The sequence below is a fragment of the Zonotrichia leucophrys genome, chromosome 1 (assembly GCF_028769735.1).
Source record: "Zonotrichia leucophrys gambelii isolate GWCS_2022_RI chromosome 1, RI_Zleu_2.0, whole genome shotgun sequence".
In the NCBI taxonomy this organism is placed as follows: domain Eukaryota; kingdom Metazoa; phylum Chordata; class Aves; order Passeriformes; family Passerellidae; genus Zonotrichia; species Zonotrichia leucophrys.
Genome location: NC_088169.1, coordinates 18,035,724 through 18,049,488, shown reverse-complemented (window position 1 = coordinate 18,049,488; position 13,765 = coordinate 18,035,724). Strand labels below are relative to the sequence as shown.

General features: G+C 39.5%; 2 long non-coding RNA genes across 2 annotated transcripts; one reads left to right on the top strand and one right to left on the bottom strand.

Moving 5' to 3' along the window:
* Positions 1 to 2,727: 2,727 nt before the first annotated feature.
* Positions 2,728 to 8,425, bottom strand: LOC135445558 (uncharacterized). Its single transcript, XR_010439555.1, has 2 exons — positions 8,277 to 8,425; positions 2,728 to 4,273 (listed from the first exon to the last, which is right to left on the bottom strand). It is a non-coding gene; the product is annotated as an uncharacterized LOC135445558 (long non-coding RNA).
* Positions 8,426 to 8,634: 209 nt separating this feature from the next.
* LOC135445522 (uncharacterized) lies at positions 8,635 to 9,780 on the top strand. The gene is made up of 3 exons (XR_010439552.1): positions 8,635 to 8,865; positions 9,070 to 9,188; positions 9,385 to 9,780. It is a non-coding gene; the product is annotated as an uncharacterized LOC135445522 (long non-coding RNA).
* The last annotated feature ends 3,985 nt before the right edge of the window (positions 9,781 to 13,765 follow it).

Here is a 13,765-nt window from a genome sequence, read left to right as displayed (position 1 = left end):
TCAATTTCTTGAATGCAGTCAGAATAAACATCAGGAGTTACCTGTTTCACCTGTTTTTATGAATTATCAGTTTTCTTGTGCTACTGAGATCAGTGAAAAAAGAACTTATTCCTCTGTGCCTACTCATACTCAAATATACAATTTATTTTTCTGATGGACACGACATCCAGCCCACCACCTTAACTTTATAGATGCCTGCCAGCCCCTGTGACATAGAGCTGTCATGCCAGCTGGTCTGAGTGTATCTGAGCTGCCCAAGTTCACTCAGCTTCTCAATTTAACCTGGCATTGTGCAGGGAAGAGAGCTGAGCCTGCCTACTGCCCCTGTGCTCAACCCTGGGTAGTTTGCAGGCAGCATCAGTCACTGGTGTCCATCACAGCGCCTGAGGTGGCACACAAGGACATCCCAGAGCAGCTGCTCCAACCTCCCACTCGATGAAACCAACCACGGAGGAGGAAACCATTCCATGACTGGCAAAAAGAGTTCTTCATTGAAGTGCAATTTTCTAAAACAAATTACTTCTGTATTTTTATGCATGGTAAAAGCAGAAATGTTTTAACCATGAGCATTTCTGTAATGTTCTAAGAAGTGGCTCTCTGATTAATCTCTTTTCCTGTGTTAAGTGACCAATTTAAGATTCAGTCATGTACGATATCTAAACCAGGAACTGCTTATCTTGTGGGAATGAAGGATTTGTACCAAGTGCTTACTTGAGAAAGCTGCCTTGGAATGATGATAAGCCAAGGGTAATCAATATGCAGCCATCTACTGCTTAAATGTTTTCCACACCAGTCTAGTAAAGATTAAGCAACATTTCTTGAATATTTTTCTGTGGAGAGCCTGGTTCAAACATGGCTTAAAGAAAGAGGCCATGAAGGTATTCAGCTAATGGAAAAATAAAAGGCAGCTGTAAAGCAGCAGTTCCCAGGCTTGATTCTGTTAATAATTAGGTTCTCAGCCACCTTTTATATTAACAAGATCCTCAGACCGTCTTCTCAATAACAGGTAAACATTCTGTCCTTGGCTGCTCTGGGAACAGATATGAAGGTTTTGAGAACTTTTCATATCACGGTGAGAACACTAATTTTGGTTTCAATAAACAAACCTCAGGTATTGTAAACAAAAGGAGGAGTTCAAGTTTTCTCTGTAGCCTATCGTGACCTCGGATTTTGCAATATGCATGAAGTGAATTAACACTGTTATAAAAGGTGTCTGATTTGATCAATAAACTGGAGTCGATGCTCATCAATCGGATGGTCGTCTCCCTTCACTTCAATATTTTTCTTTTTAAATAACCTTCTGGATATTAAGCATAAAGTTTCCCGAAATGCTTAGAATCGGATAAAGTTTATCTGCTTGACTCAAACATTAATAAAAACCATCCTGGTTTCATTTAAATCAGTAGAGTTTTGTCACTGACTTCAATGATGCTGGGATTTCAATCTTTGTACTCTTATTCCAACATTAAATCTGCCTTGCTAGGAGTCCTGTGCTTTTGCATGTATGTATGTGAGTAGTCCAGTGCAGCACAAAGGGTGCCCAGATCAGATCCATCTTTCCCTTTTCAATAAGATGATATGATATTTAAAGCATTAGATGCATGCCAAAATATTTGAATGAAACAGAACAAGGTTTCTTATAATAAACCATACTGGAAAAAATTCAGAGTTTTCCTTGAAAAATCTCTTCTATTATCCTGTGAAAGGAATCTTCAATAACAATCTTTATTGTTTGCGTAGAAGAGGTAATTTAAGAGGCTTCTTCCTCTGTCAAATGAATTCCTGTCATCTGTCAGGCTAAGGACATTTGTTTGGGAGGTCTAGGATTGTGCAATTTTGGAAAGCTTCTGTGTAATGTTTGAAAAGGTAGATGCAATCTCCTCCTAAGGTCACTCAAGGGATATGTGGTGTCATTGCCTGTTAGGGCTTGCACTGAGGATATTTGACTTTCCAATATCCTGCACAGAGGAGGAGTGAGGCTGTTTAAGTGTTCAAGTGATAAAACATCCAGACAATTACATATGTGCCATTTTTTTCAAATATTCACCTTAGACCATGGCATAACTACTCAAAAAATGTATATGTAGCATTACTTTTAACCCAAGAAAGGAATTCTTCATAGAGTCATTGAATCTTATAATGGTTTGTGTTTTAGGGACAAGGGAAGGGACTTTTAAAGATCATCTAGTCCCTGCCGTGGGATGCTTTTCACTAGATCAGGTTGCTCAAAGCCTCACCTAACATGACTTCAAACACCTGTAGGGATGGGGCATTCACAGCTTCTCTGGGCAAACAGTTCCAGCATCTCACCACCCTCCTCATGAAAAATATCTTCCTTACAATCAGTCTAAATTTACCCTCATTCCATTTAACACCACCACTCCTGGCCTCATTACTATGGGCCTTAGCACAAGGTCTGTCTCCATCCTCCTGATAAGCCATTTTAGGTATTGAAAGGCCACAAGTTTTTCACTATTTTAACTATTATACACTATTCATATTGTTTTTTCATTGCAGAGAAAACTCCAATGTCAGCAAACTGCCAGAAAAGCAGAGTATTGCTAAGCATGAGTGGATTTATAGAACCCATCTTCATAAGAAGCAGAAGATTCTTTGGAGAGAGCTTGCATTTCCACTTTACATGTCCACTATACCTACAGCAGTGGTATCCTATGTATGGCTGTCATAATAATGACAATAAATACAGATATTGTCATTGGGAACCTCACTGCCCACAGATTTCTGAAGGCATGAAGGTATTTATTTTCAGGGAAAGAAAAAGTCATTTAAATAAATGAGGTTGTAGACTAAAGTGATGCTTCATGAAAGGGAGCTGCTATTAAAAAGACTTTCATTGGTGCTCCCTGAATTGATCTGACAGAGCGTGTTTGGGTTGTTTCTCCCTTTGGCAACTCTCAGTTTATTTAGTTTACTTAAATATTATGTAACCAGAGGGTTACATAATAATAATAATAATAATAAGGTTAGAGGAGAACTATGAACCTTCCAGGTTTAAGGCAGACAGCTGTGTCATGGTCTGCAGGAGACAGAGCAAACAGCTCCTGATAGAGCTCTGGGCAGAACTTCAGGGCAGCAGGATCCTCCTCTAAGGAGTTACCCTAAGAAAATGTCACAGAATGAACTCAGATATTTAGGGTAAGGAGAGCCCCTGATGAGGGGAAGCAGATGGGAACCAGTGGTTTCCCTGTAATCTCATGGCAAATAATCACATATGCAGGAGAAGTCCCAGATCTACCCTCTGACTTTTAAAAGCAGTTTTGAAAATATTTAAAATGTCTGGCATTTTTTGTGTGTCTGCTGCACTTTATTCAGAAACCAGCCAGTGAATAAAAAGCCAAGTATTTCTCTTTGTAGTTGGTATGCAGGTAATATCTCCCATGGCCAGTCTGAACAGCTGCTGTGTCAGAAGGTCCTAAATATCCTTTATTGCTTCTATATGAGCAACCATGGAACAGTTTCTGTGTAGTCTTTGCTCTGCTGTGTAGCTAGAGGATGCTGATGCTCTTCAAATAGCTGTAGTGTTATGAAGTGCTAGAAATTCTTGTGCTGACTTGGTATTAATAGTCACATTTCAAAAAAAAAAATGCTTCTTCTACAGAAATGAACAAAATTTGCACCTCTAAAATAGGCTTGGAACAAACCCACACTGAGTGCATTTCCCCTCAAGCTCTGTTTTTCTTGTTTTCACCTCTTTTTCTGTGTTGTTTGCTCTCAGTGTGGCTTTTTCTGCAGGTCAGTTTAGAGGAATCCTCTGAGACAGTTTTACAATATAAAAACGTGGAGAAAAGCAGCTCACCCAGACAAGAACACAGCCCTGAGCAAACTCAGCCCTGTTCTCATTGACTGATGCAGGATGGGCAGCACCACAGGACCAGTCAGGTGCACAAGGAGATGACTGCAGAAATTCATGTCCATGGACCTTTCTGGAGCAGACACAGCCTTATCCATGCTCTCCTCTGTGTAAACATTTTCCTCTTGAGGCTTGCTACTTACTCCCACTCACTCTTGGTGGTACTCAGCCACTGAGATCTTGGATGGAACACAATCCCTTGGGAGCCTTGGCTCACTCTTCTTTTCCTTGGACCTGTACAGGAGGTTCAGAATGAAGCTCAGGTGTGGCCAAAAGGTTGGGAAAGGCATTTGTGGTCCAGTCCCCAAAGAGGCTGGATACCACTGGCTCTATTTAACTTTAGGGACGGGAAATTTCCTTCAAACTTCACAGCAATGAACTTCTGAGTTTCTTCTTTCCTCCCTGCAATATAGAGGTGGAGCTGTTAAATGAACTCTGAAAACCAGAATTTCCAGCCCAGTATGGCAGGAAAACCATTAACAGAAGTAAAGCTGGATAGCACGAGTTAGGATTGGAGTACCACATAAAGACTAAAAATAGTGCAAATACAGAGTACAGTGAGAATTTTTTTACTTATTCAGTATTTCAGAAATACTTGGACAATAGAAAATATATTACTCTTAATGTAAAGAAACTAAATGTGGTGGATGGGGCTCTTATATGTGGCAGTGTTTGGGTCTTTTAAACTCTGCAGCCTCTGGAGGGGACATGAGGTTAATAACTCTTCATCTCCCCACTTATAAATCTGTATCTGTGCAGAAAAACAAAATTGCAGACAACTTGCTTCATGTCTGGGCTGGGGTAGAATTTATCTAATTTTAAATATTTATAGTGGGATACCGCAACCACTTTCCTAGACCCTCTCTTTAGTGGAAAGAAATATTTCTAAGGCATAATTCATCATGTCCTAATGTAGTCCTTTAAGGAGATCAGATGATTCATGTCTCATTCTTTCTGGACATAATGCTATAAAAGCCTAAAGTTGACTGAAATTAATCTCAACCTCATTGCTTCTTTGTTTCTTGCAAGTTATTTTTTTCTTTTAATTAAGGAAAAGAAGGTGCTTTCCTGGTTCAGTCTAGCCAGGCAGGAATGTTCAGTGTCTGTATTCAACAAGGTTCCTTATTAAGCATCCAGTGAATGTGCAGCATTTCTGTGAGTGTGCCCTGGACATGCTTGGTGTGACTGCTCACCAACAAAATCCCTACATTGTGTTAAAAATGAACCTGGGGCACATTCAGGTCATTTTCATTTTTTGAGTTTGAACATGACAGTGGCTCCCTGAATGGGAAAACAGAACTGTCCAGAGCTGCCTCATCTAAACAATGGCATGCAGTGGCACATAATGCAGGGGAAGAGAGGAGTCTCAAGAGTGAGAGAGAAGGAAGGGAATGGGAATGAGGATGGGAATGAGAGCTGGAATGGGAAGTAGGGGAATGGAGAAGGGAAAGGGGAAAGGAAGGTGTTTAAAATGGGATGTAGAACCATTGCAAGGGCAGAATGTGAAAGTCTTTTGCTCCATATGTGACGGCTGGGAGACAAGTACCAACCCTCAGAGTTCATTAGAGTGTGCTGCAGGAACCTCCAATGGGCTGGGAGCCTGTGCTGCATATCCCAGGTGCTGAGGAGGGAAAAGCAGGCTGAGGCAAATGTAACAGATTTCCTGGTGACATCTATGACATATTTTGTTATTTGGCCAGCTGGAGCATTGCAGCTCATGCAACAGCTAACTAATCTACTAACACAAGGGCTGGAAGGCACTTTGCAAGGTTTCGACATGTACTGCATTTTAACTAGTAAAAAAGAAGCAGTTAAGCATTAAATGTGTACAAACCTCTGACTACCCCAATGAAAGTTACTGCTTTGAGTCAATCCCCAAACTTACACAATACCACCAGCACAACTTAGCTTTCTGGAAGTATGATAGGATGTTTTTGGTGCTGTTTCTGGAGAGCTGTCAGTTCAGGCAGGGAGATTTTGTGAGGTATCCCACAGGAGAAGGAGAAGGCAGGGGCATGACCCAACACTGGCCAGTTCCACCCCTGGGATCAGCCACAGCTGCACTGCCCGTGCTGGCCCTCACCCTGACCAGCCTGGGCTCTGCTGCCCCCTGACACCCAGCTGGCTCAGCCCAGGGCAGCTCTGGAGGAAGCACTAAAGCCACTTGTCACCAGCACTGTCCCCGTGGTCCCTGTGGGTCCCTTCTAGCCCAGGATACCCTGCACTCTGCAGTGCTCTGCTTCAGAGGGGAGCTGACACATCCACAGCACTGCACGCTGTGCTGCCTGCCCTTGTGGGCTCAGGCTCAGCAATTAATGTGCCATTTCTCAGCACAAATACTAAAATACTCCCAGAAAGGTAAAGGGTAGAAAGGGTCCCTTGCCATGACTCCCTAGGTAGCTGACCAAGCAGCCATTAGACAAGTATTCAGTCAATAAATAGATGGAGTATAATGTTGAGCATACACTATACAGCACAAAGTGTGTGGGATGATTAAGCTTCCCAAACTACAGGAAAATAAATAAAATAATCAAAGAATAAATAGAAATTATTGTACATTTCTCTAAGTTTTGTTCTTCAAATATCAATACTGTGTTCCGAAGGAAATTGTTGAAACTGGATAACTCCGACTTCAAATACTCCATTTCAAAAGGATTGAGTGTCCTTCTGCTTAGTACTTTGAAACTTGGTATTGATGACAATCAAAAGAAGACTCAGTATTGATAAAATTACAGTCTTATAGCCAAAACCTGAAACAGGATTTAGCAGCACAAAAGTGTGTCCTTAATGATGGGAATGCCCTACATTTATCTGCCAGTTAGCAAGCATGTATTTCAAGTTGCTTTTGATGAAGGGATCAGTCCTTTCAAGGACTTGTACCTAAAGTTTATGCAAAACTTAGCTTTCAAAAATGCTTTCCTTCATTGAGGAAATATAATAGTCTTTTATTGGCCTAATAATAGCGAACACAATCATATTTCTGCTGCATTACATTTCAGTCAGTAGCAATATTTTGCCTTCTAACTTTCAACAAAAAACATGCTGGAAGATTTTTGACAATTTATGTTCCAGATTTGCTTCATTTTTCAATAGGGGTGCAATTGCCTCAAGTAGCATTTCAGTTGTACTGTTGATGCTTTGAAAGAATTGCCCATGTATAAACAAAGTTGTTGAATCCATACTTCACCAGTTTCCACAACTGATTCAGAAATCAGACATTTCAGACAACTTGAGTAGCAGAATTCAAGCTGTAAATATAAAATCACTTTCCCAATAACTGGCTGTGCACCGTGGGAAAGCAGAAGTAAAACTTGAGCTTGATTTCAGGATGAAAACTGTAGATGCAAATAGTATCACAGAAGTTAATGAGAATGCACACAGAGAATACAGCTCTAGACAAATGTTCTCAAGTGATCATTTGCAGAAATAGGCTTCTTTGGAACTTTTCAGAAATCAAGCTATTTAAATTGCCTTTCACTCTGTTTGTAGTGCACTGCAAATAATCCAATCAATGCTTTTCACTTTTTGATGCCTTGGTAAATTCTGAGACTACTGAAAAGGGCCTGGAGTAGGAAGCCTTTTAAAAGATGGGCTTTAGCTTCTTGCTCTGTTGCTGTTTTTCTAGATGAATGTGGGTTTCTCACCTCTGCTTCTCATCCTTCAATTGTCTTAATTTTTTTAAGCTGGGATAATGCTACAGAATGTTTCAATAGTCAAAAAGTGAAACAAGAGATCAACTTACTATTCCCTCACAGTTTCAAACTTAATTGCATCAATCAAAGATCTCATTCATTGAAATGCTAGAAGACATTATTAGCAAATTCCTGGTGTTATTTGGTCCTCTTTGTGTTCTTTCCACTCATCTCTTTTCATTCCTCCACTAAAGGCTGCTTGGAACTGTTTGATTGACAGCAAACTTACTGTGAAAGTATCTGACCTTGGGATGACAGGGTAGGTGAAAGAATTGGGAGCCTGACAATCAGAAGCTCAGATGGTGGTGGATATGCAGTTTACCGGCATTGATCAGCTGCAGCTGGCTGCCAGGGGTGTGATACAGCACTTTGTGTTTTCTTTCCGTTAATGACCAGAAATTATTATGGAATAAGAATAAAAAAGAGAAAATTGAATCACACAGCTGTGTCCAAAAGTTAAGGCTTAAAGGCAAATCACAGCTGAGAGATTTCACTGGTAATGTCTGTAAAGAAACCTCAATGTTTGCTTTGAGCACAAGGTTTGCACCTCATTTGGGGACCAAGCATCTTAATCAGTGGCCTCAATGGAGAGAAGCTGGAGAGAATGAGCAGCCCATGGAGCCTGTCCTCTGAGGAGAGGCTGAGGGAGAGAGCTGCTTAGCCTGAAGAAGAGGGCATAGGAAGGGATCTAAAAGCTGCCTAAAGTCACTTACTGTTATTATAGTGCAGGAGTTCTGTTGTCACTACGTTGCAAAGGTTCTATATCACCAGAGTTTCATACTTCCTTGATGTTTCTTGTACGCTTCTCCTCTAGGTACGGACTCCTCCTTGTCCTCACAGCAACCAACTGACTCCAATTCCCCTCAACCAACCAATCCACTCTTTTATAACACACTTCTCATTGGCTACAGCTGTGGCCTGTTAACATCAGGCCGGCTCCTAATCTCTAGGAATTGGCTCAGCTGCAACTCTTTAGGGGGTGAGATTACATTCTATACCACTTTATTTACTTATATTGTATCCCCCTACAATTTACAGTTACAAAGCCAATGGAATCCTTTCTGTGCCAGGTCATGTAACAGCAGGCATTGGCCACAGGCTGTGCCTCTGGAAGTTCAGGCTGGACAGCAAGAGAAGGTGATTCTCCAGGAGGGTGGTGGAACAGTGGAACATGCTGTCCAGGGAGATGGCAGTCTTTAGGGGCTTTTAAGACTTAGCAAGACAGAGCCATGGCTGACCTGCTGTGATGTTGGGAATAACCCTACTGGAGCAGAAAGCTGGGCTAGACTGGCCCGACAACAGGTGAGTTCCTGTAATTCTGCATTATTTCCCTATTAAGATGATATCAATGATCTGTTCTGGATTATAGGTAATGCCTCTATCAGGTATCTTTGCAAACCTGAGATTCTGCCTAGGCTTTCTTTAGGAACCTTATGATGTTCAAGAAGGAGTAAATAGCATTTCACTGTAGCTCAGTCACAACCAAGTTTGGTTTGTGCTTTTTAGGTATGTTCTGGATAAGCTGTGTATAAGTTCTCTAGGAAACACGTTTCCACAGAAGTCCTCAGCACCAGAAGTTTTTCATCACACCAAATTTAGCAGCAGGTCAGGTGCATGGGCCTTTGGTATGTATGAAATTTGACATGTGAGTTTGTATGTATATATGCCATTACATTAGGATTTCATCAACTTGTTAAGCAGAAATGTTAGACATTTAACACACTGAAGGACTATAAAAAGCAGTTATAGTTTGTGTTCTTGTTCAATATTTTTATGCAAACTGTCATAGTTGGATTTTTAGCACTAGGATTCTTCTTTTAGGCAAACAGAAACTCTGCCCACTCCACATTTGCTTCATATGTGTCTGATATGGTAAACTTTGGCAGTGGAGATCAAGTCAAGTCTTTGGTCTGTCTAGACCATAAATCAGTGTTGCCCTGCTGTGAAAAAGAAACTCTGGGAGCTGGGACTCTGAATCTCAGAAAAAAGTATATCTGTTTGCAGATCACTTCCCACCAGGAGATTCAAACATTTCAACTTCTACTTCAGTGGTTCCAAATCCCTGGAGTCTGTTCAGCGTTTCTAAAAGTCTGCAAAAGGTGTCAAAGGAAAGGGAACCTTTTGTGAACAGGCTTGAATTCCACTTATCTGGGCCTGCTCCTCCAGAAGGAAAATTTTGGCAGCTGTCAAAGTGATGAAAGATTGGCAACCCACTGTTCTCGGCGCAGAACCACAGTGAATAAAGCAGATAAAAGTCTTTCTGAATGTTGGGTTGCTTCTTATCTTTAACCTCAGTTAGCCTCCCAGTGCTAACCACTCTGGCAGAGAAACAACTCATTCATGCCCTCAACAAGTTGTTTATAATATATCCAATTAAATCAGAAGTTGGGTTGTGTGGTGATACTTTTCTTTTTGCTCCTATTGATTAAATCCTGGCCCCAGGCTTTACTTTCATTAACGTCAATATTGGCATTAACTTCAATGACAAATTTTATTTTTCCTTAGAAGATATTTTTCTCACTTTAGCACTATCCATTGATGCAGTGGAAGCAAGGGGACAGTGGGATCAGTCAGTTCTTGTTTGATTGTTTTTAACTAATGAGCCTTTAAAGGGCTAAAGAACAGAACTGATGTATTCATATCCCAAAAGCAGATGTCAGAGAACAAAGAATCCTGTTTTTTTTATATTCTATGAAAGCTGGGATTTGGATGCCATTTTAGTGTCACTGTGACACTACAATGCTCTAGTCTTCAAGCTGGAGTGAAATCAAAGACCCCATAAATTCCTTTAAAAAGAAAATTACAGCCAATATTATATATCATTGTGAAATAAATATTTCTCTTTTTTTTTTTTTTTACTTCAGGGTAGGCATATTTATCACATATATATAGTTACAAGCAAAATTGTGGCTTGCAAGGCCATAATTATGAATTAGTAATTATGATATTATTCAGTGTTTCTATTGCTCCTGTGTATTCCAGCTTTTAAAGGTATATATACAACTGACACTGTAAATATTTGGAAATCTTTCTCATACCAAAGAAGTGTATGTCCCAGTCAGAAAAATCAGTAATTTTTTTCTTATTATTTTATAAAGACATAGATACCTATAGTTGTCATTTTGTTTTTCCTTCCCTCTGTATACACACACATACTTAAGAGGATATTTGCATGTGTTCTGCAGAAAATTCAGCTCAATATACTTAATTGTCTCCATTAAATATATTTTGTAACTAACTTTATCATCTAAATTAATCTTCTTATGCAGTAGGAGTTTTACATTCAGGTACAGAATCACACCTGTCAGTCACTTTTTTGAACAATATTCTCAGAGTCTGATAATTTGAATGTTGCATATGTATCTTGTTCTGTGAAAAAGGACTTATCTTGTATCTATTGACATACATTTCATGTCTTAATGTGGGAGGTATTCACTTTGGGAAAGCAGCCCCATGAGCTTGATGATGATGGCAGAAAATCTCTCAAGGATTCAGACTTTATAGAGCACAGCAGGTTTCAAACATCACCTACCAGACAATGGACAGCTGCTGGTAGGAAGTATATATTTACATCTGCACATACAAACTGGAGAAAACAAAAGAATAGGAGCCACTAGGAATTCCTGCTGATAGCTGAACTGATGCTCAACATGAAAATATCCTTTAATAAAAGCCATTGCTTGTAAGTAATACATTCCATATTACCTAGTTCAGGACAGGGTTAATGCAGGAGAGGAGGCACAAAGGCAGGTTGGCTCCTTTCTTTCCAGAAGCACCTATTTGAGCATAACACCTCTGTGGAGAGTTTTTGTGCAGATGTGGCTTGAGGGAAAAGGCCATGATCATATACAGGTGGTTAAGCAGTAAAAATGCAGCTGTAAGCAGTAAGTTCTCAGCCTTCTGATTACAAGAAAACATCAACACTGTGTCCTTGAGCAGGTAGTAAGACAATAATAACAGGATGTATAAACAGGTACTAGTCTTAACAGAAATCCACAAAGCATCCTGAGAATGTAGCTACAAAAAAGGAGCTGACATTTAATCTGTAGCCAATGATGAGCTTAGCTTTTGCAATATGTATGAGCTTAATAACCACTACTATAAAAGCATGTAAGCCGGATCAATAAATTTGAGACTCAATGATCATCATTAGGATGTGCTTGTCTCCCTTCGCTCCGACACACCTCCCAACAGATACAGGATGAGAATCCTCTCTCCTAATTTTAACAGTTTAAAAATTGTGTGCTGAGCTAAACTAACTGCCTAATTTCTTCCACAACTACAGGACTATTATTGTTACCTCCCCATGGTAATTTGCCCTTTCTCTCTTAGCAGCCACAGAATAAAAGACTTTTGCCTTCCTGTAGAGAGATTTCAAACAGCAGACTTAGAAGAGACCTCCAGTTTTACAGACAGATAAATCTGTGTGAAATAACCCTGCCCTTACAACAGAAGGATGTGATACCCCACCCATGAGTCTTCTAGGGGCTGTAAGTCAAATGCTGCTCATGCTGGCTTTATTTTGAGGTCTGCATCTTCTGTGCCAAAAATTATCCTGATTTATTGTTCCTCCTTGCCTAAATTTTGATCAGTTTTCTGTAGACTAGGACTTGTTTCTAACCAGTAACAAAGAATTGTTTTGCACGTTATTGATGACACCATGAAATGACTGTGATGTTCTCTTGGGCTTTTTAGTATAATTGCCAGAAAAATGAGTTATGTGACTTAGAAGATATATTAATGCAAAGAAAGAAGATTAACCTATCACAATGTAAGATAGATGTAAAAAGTAAGTTAAGATATAAAAAATAAGTTAAATTTTATTTACCTCCTGCAACTTTATTTTAGCATGCAGAAATTTGTAGTGACATCAGCATCTGTGAATTTCTGCATGTTAAAATCAAAAAAAGAATGCAAATTACAATTTCTGAATTATTTCAAAATTAAATAACTATACCTATCATCTTGGCTTCATTTAGCTACCAGAACAGTGCCCTGCTTTTTATCAGTTGAGGCATTGAGAGAAGGCAACAGAGCTTGAAAAATAAGACTCACAAACAGATGACTGTGCATTCTGGCTCCACATCACCTGTCTGCTATACAGGAGCTGAACCTGAAATCTGCCTGGCATTACCCACCCTTATTATTCTATATTTTAGTGTTCTTCTCATTTAATCAGGGGGTTGACCAAGAGCATATGGAGAAAGTGTTTCTGACACTCTGTGGGTGACAGAATTTGGAAGAATACTGTGCAAGAATATAATTTATTTTGTTAGCATTTTTTCAAAAGGCATCTCAGATATTGAGATATATATACCAATTATCTGCACTCCTTCAGTGCCTCCAAACTGTCATTATTTGCCCTTAACTGGAAATGTAAACAGGGAAAAATATGCTTGGTGGGTTTTCTGATTATCATAACTCATCTGAATGTGGTTTTTTTCTTCATAATCACTTGCAGCTGACACCTAAAGTCGAACTTAGAACTACTGCAAGTGACAGCAACATAAATAGATATAGTCTCACTTTCAATTACTTAGAAATTACTACAGGTAAAACATTATACCTGTTTTCTGAGCAGTATTATTGACTCTAGTTTTGGCCCTCAGGGTGTATATTTGATTTGGAATTCATTCTAAGCTGCATATTTAGGATATTTTCAATTTAGCAACATATGAAGCATCTAGTAGAGTGTTATTGCTTCCTGCAATAATAGGTTGAAATAAAGAAAATGGTTTTTTGCAGAATTCTATAGTCACTGCAACAGTAAATGGTAAATTTGCTGATCTCTATAATACTTGAGAAACAAAAACTTGAAAATAAATGAAAATGCTAATAATATAACTGCTTAGCCAAATATTTTACTACTGACACACTGAAATTTGGCTTCTGATGTTAGTGCTTAAATAGGAGCACCCAACTTTCAAATGTGCACAGCACTACAAAAATTAGTGCTAACTTCAGCAAGTCTTGAGATACAGATACATCTGAAGCTACAAAAGAGAGGCATCTAAACTTAGACACTAACAGTTGTAAGATGCTGATCTAGTATGTATAAAGAGGTTTTAAAACAAAGTAATTTCTGAAATAAATTCTTTTTTCTCTCCCCATATCTGTGCTAGTTCAGCAAGTGATGCTGGTCAGAGTCCAGGTGATGTCTGCTTGCCCTTCCCTGATGGAGATGGCCCAGCCCTACCAGGGA